Genomic DNA, 7,759 nt, shown 5'->3' with positions numbered 1-7,759 from the left:
ATGAGTCAAGAAAACAAATATAAATTATAATACACACATCTGCCACATACAATGTATGTATATACACACATAGGGAGTATTAAAAATACCTTTTTGATATACTAACATCCAACATAAGTACTATAAAAATCACAAATTATAACATTATAATATGCATAAAATAGACATGCTTATCTAATATATTGCACTTTAAATGTGATTGATAAAATAGAAAATTTGAAATAATTGATAGGTGATTGAAAGGAAGAAGTTTTAGATATATATAAACATTTTAATGACATCTATACATAACTACTACAACAACACTAGGTTGCTACGTAATTAGTTTCATGTTGAAATAGACTATTGTTCTAACATATGCTTACTAAAATTAGGAGATTCACATAGAAATAGATTATTTCCCTTACATTCATTATACTAAATACAATACCATATTCTATACCGAAGGAAGTGAAGACTAAATAAAGAGCAAGTGGGAAATGTCAAGGTAGGAAAGGTGAGAAGATCATGTTTTTTGGGCATGGTTATGCCAAATTTTTTAGTCATGTCTAACTCTTCATCCACATGCTAGTCAAAATAGTGCATTAATTCAGCGATGGTAACCTAACAATGTTGAAGGCCATTGTAACTCCAAGACATCTTCTACATCCTATTCCAAAGGGAAGCATATCAAAAAACTCCTTGTCTTTTAGAAATTCAACATCTTTACTCATGAATCTTTCTAGCTTGAATTCTAGTGGATCTTTCCACATAATGGGATCTCTTTCCAAAGCCCAGCTATTGATGATAATCCTACTTCTCTTAGGAATGAAGTAGCCCTTAATAGTGGAAGCTTGTGTTGACTCATGGGGAAGCAATAAAGGTGATGTTGGGTACAAAATCAATGTCTCTTTAACCACACACCTAAGATATTCCATGCTTTTAAGATAATTACATTTTACTCCCCTCTCTCTTCCTACAATGCCTTCAATTTCCTCCTGCACTTTCTTTGCCACATGAGGGTTTCCAATTATTGAGCTCATCATCCATCCTAATGTAGTGATTGATGTATCCACTCCACCCACAAAAAAATCCTAAAAACACAACCATTAAAATGCATAAATTTAAAAAAGTTCTAAGGACCATACTAAAGATGAGAATCAATAGGAACTAGTTAGGGCTTAATGAATGAAGAGAGAAGCTACATTAGTAGGAACAAGGGAATCTTACCAAGAGCCATATGAAAGATGAGAATCAACAAGAACTAGTAAGCAATGAATAAGGAGAGAAGCTATATATTAGTAGGTAGGGGCATCATACAAAAACCATAGCCTTGATGTGTTCAACAATCATAGTAATGGAGTCATTGCCCTACATCTCCAAGAGGACATCAATGACATCCTCTTTCTTCTTCTTGTCAAGCATTAATGAAGACATTGTCCTCCTCTCCTTGTGGTCCTCTAATATTTTGGAAGTAACTATGTCAAAGGATTGTTGTCCCCTTCGCATGACCCTCTTTACTCCTCCCAAATCGAGCCAGTGCAAGCATGGAATAAACTCCCCAATGTTGAAACATCCCGCCATGTGCGACCACTGCAGAATCAATTCTTTGATCTACTTCCAGCTCTCATTCAAATGGTACTCATCAGATGACATGTTAGAGAGGATTCTCCACACCTATACCACTATAATGGTCACAAAAATCTTGTTGAAATTAATAACTCATTCCTTAGAACTGCTCTCCTTCCACACGAAACATAGAGCGTAAGTTAGCTCCTCCTCTAGAACGAGTTTCCCACAATAGGCTAGGGGGTTGGTCCCTGTGGAAATGTTAATGATGCACCTTTTCTCTACCTCCTATGGAAGAAAATCCACAATGCCACCAAAATTGGAGCAATGGTGGTGGTGAATTTAGGATCTTCTTCATTTTGAAACAACTTGGGATAATCCATTTTGGAAGGAGATGAGAGAAGTGTGTTTTACTGCTTCATGTGCTACTTTTGTATATATCACAATCTAAGTTGATGTTTAAACAACCATGTGATTTGGATCAAGAACACATTGTTGGACCAAGATGATGAGAGGGAAAATGCCCAAAATGTCTTCCTCCTTTATTGAAACAATTGTGCCATTTTTAAGTTGATAGGCTTATTTGTGGGAGCTTTGCTCCAAGTTTTCATAAATTTCTTTCATGAAAGTGTCAACCTCCCAATTTTGGCAAATTCCTCTGGCCTAGTTGTAGGCCTCTGATCAATTTCTATAAATATCTTAAATCTTTCCATTATTGCCTTTGATTTCTTTCCTAAAATGTTCCCTCCTCCGTCAGTAGCGTATTGTTATTTCCTTCCTGATAGTTTTTTCTAGGCATTATATATTGCCATAGTTGTTTCAATTTTTATTTGGTGATGGTATTTGGCAATAGAGGTAATGGCTACTGATTGAAGGTTTTTACACATTATTTACAACATCTAGCAAGTTTTTCTTCTTCTTGACCTATTCTATATGTTGGGTTTCTAAGTCTTACATAGTTTGATATAGTTTACTTTGCATTCACGTTCATCTTCTCAAAAGCTTAGGGTTTGTGCTATCCATCATTTTAGTTTTCTATGTGAATATATTCTATTTGAATAATTGAATGACTCAAATTTGGTGGTTAGCTATGATCTTCTTTGGAGTTGCTAATGTTCTTTTCCTTTAATTGTGGTCTTCACAGTGAAGACAGATAACACTCTGTCCAATTGTTAAGATTTGGCTTAGTCGGTCATAGCCCTTAATGTAGAATAGAAGTAGTAATTAACAACTTAAAAAGCTATATTAAACCATCATCTATTTGATTTTAGATTATTTATTTGTAGTGCCTGTCCCTAGGTCGCATTGTTGCCATCATGGACGAACTCTGTTAGACTAGTTTTATGTTGATGGTTAGTAGCATTGTTTCGAGACTATCATATATTGTGCTATGGATTCAGTTGATGTATGATGAGATTACTTAGACTCTACATTTCATATATGCATGATGATTATTACATTATTTTTAGTTATTGATGATGATTAGTTGGATAGTTTATTATCACATGTGTTTTATTATGGATACTTACCCCATACTTGCATGTCTATGGTGTGCATGTTTGTTCTTATGTATGGCATTACTAATGTGGTTAAGGAAGGGAGTCATAGTCACCTGCTAGTCAGAATCTACATGATGCACCACTTCCTACCATTTCCTTTTTAGCTTAGCATATATGTATATTGTATGTACATGCATGGTTTTTATGCAGGTTACAGGTACCAAGTATCGACTTCCCTAAATTGCCAGTATGAGCATACCCTGTCGCACTATCTCAATGGTAAGAGAAGGGAGATAAATTCTCAAATCCAAATCCTAAACCCTTAAACCATTTGTCCTAGTGATGTAGGACAAGTATCTGAGATATTTTACCTTTCGAATGTGTCAGATGACATAATTTATGATTTTTAACCCTTTAGACTGATTTTGTATGGATTGTTCTATGATGGGTTTTCATATTTTATCTTGTAGGTCTATTGTGAATTTTCTATTAATTAAGTCTTAAATTAAAAGATTTAATTAATAATTTTGGGGAAAATTAATATAATATCATGATCTTTAAATATTTAGATTATAATTAATTAAATAGGAAATTATTTGAGAAAATAATTAAATAAAAGAAATTAGAAATTAAAATTGATAACAATAAAAATAATAATAAATAAATAAATAAATAATAATAATAAAAGTAATAAAAGAATAAAAATAAAAGTTATAAGCTTGCCTAGGAGTAAATGTACCTCTTGATTGCACATATGTCAACAACACAGGAGTTAGCGCACAAATTAAGCACATGGTGTCTACAACCTTATGACTCATCTAAAATGTTGGAAAAGACTCATGTTTAGTTGTCAACACTTATCTCAACTTATGGTTTTTTCTAGAGACATTCTAGGTGCTTCCTGAGAGTTCTTTATATTTAGGTACTCCTAGAAGCTTAGAGAGTGTGTTTGTAGGACTCGAGGAACGTTAGAGAAGGAAGGAGCTTGCTCTACAGATTTTGAGGAGAAGCAAATTAGCATTAGTGTCCAGGTAGACACTTGTGATTCTGCCTATGTTATTTTCGCTTCTTGCACTTCCTCTCTTCTTCGTGTCTTCTAAATGCTTTCTGAGGATTTTCATATCTTGGTTGTATGCATTTTGTCATGGGTAGTTAAATTATTTATAAAAAAATCTTCATATGCATAGATTTGAGGAAGCCCTTCTTGTTAAGAAAATTATTATATGTTTTCTTTTTTTTAAAATACATATAAGTTTTCAATTTTCATATATATATATATATATATATAATGTTATAGTGTTGTTTATCGATCTGTGAGTATATATATAAATACATGTATATATATACATATATATACCTACACACACACACACACACACACACACACACACACACATGTTTATATTTATATTTAATTAAACGCTGCATATTTTAAAATTCCAATGGAAAATATTTATTAAATCCGAATCCGAATCGCTTTGAAAAGCATTTTTAGAAGGAAACGATTATTGAAATCATTTTATTAATTTTTTAAAAATATATATATAATAACAAATGAGGAGGTGGGAGTTCACAACCCACTCCATTGCCTTTTATTTATGATTGGTAGTGGTCTTTGGTGCAGTCGTACCTGCGACTACGATCACAGGGCTAACTGCGGCCACAACCCGTCCGCATGGCCTCTTTATTATATATACGTTAGTGAATTAAATCATTTCATTTTAAAAGTGCAGTAATATGATTCAAATTTAATAATTCAATTTTATATTAATAATTTTTATACATTGATTATTATATGATATATATATATATATATATATATATATATATATATATATATATATATATATATATATATATATATATATTAATGAAATTTGAATATTCAAGCTAATTAAATTCTAAGTAAATAATATTGTTTTATATTTAGATTTAATAAATTTATTCAAATAACGTTATTGGGATTTTAAGTTACCAATTATTTTAGGGTTCTCGAAATTGTAAATTGACTTATTGAAAATGATAAATGATTTAAAAGTATTAATAATAATTTGTCAATTATTATTAAAAGAGGAGAGATATTAATATAGTTTTATATATTGAATGATTAACTTAATTAAATTTTGTTTAATTAAGGTTAATCAATAAAATATATTATAAATCAAAGTTTTTGAATTATGCAATTATTGTTTTGATAATATTGGGTTCATTAGAATTGCTAATTGATTATTGGAATTCAATGGGTAAGTTATTTATTGGAGATCGAAATTAAATGGGGAGCGATTAATGGAAATGAACTCATTTTATAATGCTGATGTTTAAGCAATAAAATCAAAATTTAATCACTGAGAGATTATAAATTATGTCTTAATGATTTAAGTAATTCAAATATTTATCCCTAGTTGATTTCTAGAAAGGTTGATGGGGTTAAACTTAATTGATCCAACTATTTAAATGGGATACCCATAGGATAAAAGAGAGTCTTCTCACTTCTTAATAATCATTGAATTATTAGTTATGATATTAATAATTAAGTTATGTAATAGAGTTTTAATTGATATGATTATTTTAACAAAGTTGTAAAGTATTTACATCGAAGATTGATAAGTCTTATTCTAATGACTTGAATAATGACTTTAGATATTTTAATGGTTATTAGTGATGATTTAATTATTATAACGATTAAAATTAAGAGACCTAAATTTTAGTAATATTTAGTTGAGTTTTACTTAAGTATTGTTAGAATGATAAAGAGTCATACCTATGTTTTTTATTAATTGATTTAATTAAGATTGATTAATAAAGCGAATAATTTTAATTAAGGGACAATGAAGATTAGTTTAATGAGAAAATATTTATCCTTCATTTATTCTTAGAATGTAATTTTAAATAATGGAAGGATAATGCTATCGAGGGAACAAACAGGTTGACTTGTAGGTCAAATGACAAATCCTATACACTTGAAGTATACCTGCAAACAGAAAACTGAAACCTTCATACTTAGTTTATCTATGTAATTTTAGTAAACCAAAACATGTGATTGCATTGTTTTTTCTCTATGTTTCTTGTTTTGGGTTTGGGTTGACTAGATTGTTGACTAGTCTTAGGTTGTTACCAAAGGCTCAGGGGTTATGAGTATGATGGCATGTTGATATTATTTGATCTCGATCTTTCTAAATCCAACCAAGGTAATGTTATGGTATGCTCTATGAGATGTTTGTATTTAATGATTTTTATTGCTCATCAGTCTTCTTGAGTGAAGCTGAGTTATATGTATTCGAGACACTTGACTTAACCATTTTTGAGTCATCGATCAGTTATCCTTGGATTACTTTCCAATTGCCTTGATGGGACTGAAGTGTTTGATTTAGTTCTTGATGATGTCATGTTGTGACATTTTTTGACTCAACCATTTTGGAGTCTTCGATCAATATTACTTTGAGATACTTTTTCGTTGCTTTTTGAGAACCAATGATTATTGTGATTATTAGTGATACTGTCATGCCTTGCATTTTGGGAGATGAATGTTTTAGTTGTGCGACTTCTAGGAGGAAGTCAAAGTCTAGTGGGGGAGGATGTAAGGTCCCTCCTTGCAGATACTTTTTAAAATATGATTTTCTCTATTAAATCTATTGTAGGAGATTTCAACGGATACGAAGTAATGTTTTATGATGAGAAGGTCCTAATGAAAATTAAGATAAGTTGTTACATCTATGTTTTAATACTCAGTGATTTGAGAATACTACATTATCTTGACTATTAAACATTTAAATTTCACCAACAATGATACAAGGCATTTTTACCTAATGATAAGAGTGTTGATTTTGGTACCTCAATTATTAGGTTTTGTGCTTTCAGATAGTTTAGTATTCCTTAATTTCTGATGTTTGTGATGTTAGGTATATGCATGCCTAATGATGATTATTCTAGTATTTTAATCTAAAATGAATGGATAAGTTATGTTATATTGATTTTATGATTTCTGATAATTAAATGTGAGTAGAAATGAATTAAAGAGTTAATTTATTTTAAAGATGGATGTTTTAATTTATGTAATTTCTTTGATACATTATATACATATATGCATGTGATTTTCTTGTGCTACTGATGTGTGTAATGGGTGTACAGGATATTTTACCTGAGAAATCTAATGGAGAAATGAAACTAAACCCTATGTACTGATTATGGAAACCAGATTAGAATCTAACAAAGGATGCAAACCCCATTGTTTGTGTTTTATTTGTATCGTGGTTTGAATAAATGTATCATTTTGTAATAAATGTTAATGATTTTTAATAGTGTTTTTATAGTGTCACTTGTGTTGGAATATTCAAATATGGAAAGAGTACTTATGAGAGGGGGGCGAGGGGGGGAGGTGGTGGGGGGGTGAGAATCATAAGTATCACACTTTAGCCAATAAAACTTTTAACTGAAAGTAAATTGCATGCATGTAAATACATCAAGTAAACATGAAACTAAACACATGCATCAAAAACTCATAACACTGGAATTTGGTAACCCAGAAACCCTCTAGGAATAAGAAGGTAAAACTGGGGTGGGGATGATACCCACAAAAATTACTGCAGCAATATTGTTCAACCACTTCTGATGGTTTGCCTTGTTAAAGACTTTACACTGTATTAATAGTGACCTGGTTAGAGGCTTTACAAACACTTAACATGAAGTGTCACCCTATTAAAAGATTTAATCAC

General features: G+C 30.9%; 1 pseudogene; it reads right to left on the bottom strand.

The window, feature by feature from the left end:
* Nucleotides 1-417: 417 nt before the first annotated feature.
* Nucleotides 418-7,759, bottom strand: part of LOC149562472 (cytochrome P450 750A1-like) — a 130,041-nt pseudogene continuing 122,699 nt past the window's right edge.

The sequence above is a fragment of the Cupressus sempervirens genome, chromosome 4 (genome assembly GCF_028749045.1).
Source record: "Cupressus sempervirens isolate cs-2001-9-10 chromosome 4, ASM2874904v1, whole genome shotgun sequence".
In the NCBI taxonomy this organism is placed as follows: Eukaryota; Viridiplantae; Streptophyta; class Pinopsida; order Cupressales; family Cupressaceae; genus Cupressus; species Cupressus sempervirens.
Note: the sequence above shows the minus strand (reverse complement) of the source record. Positions and strands in the feature narration are given on the sequence as shown.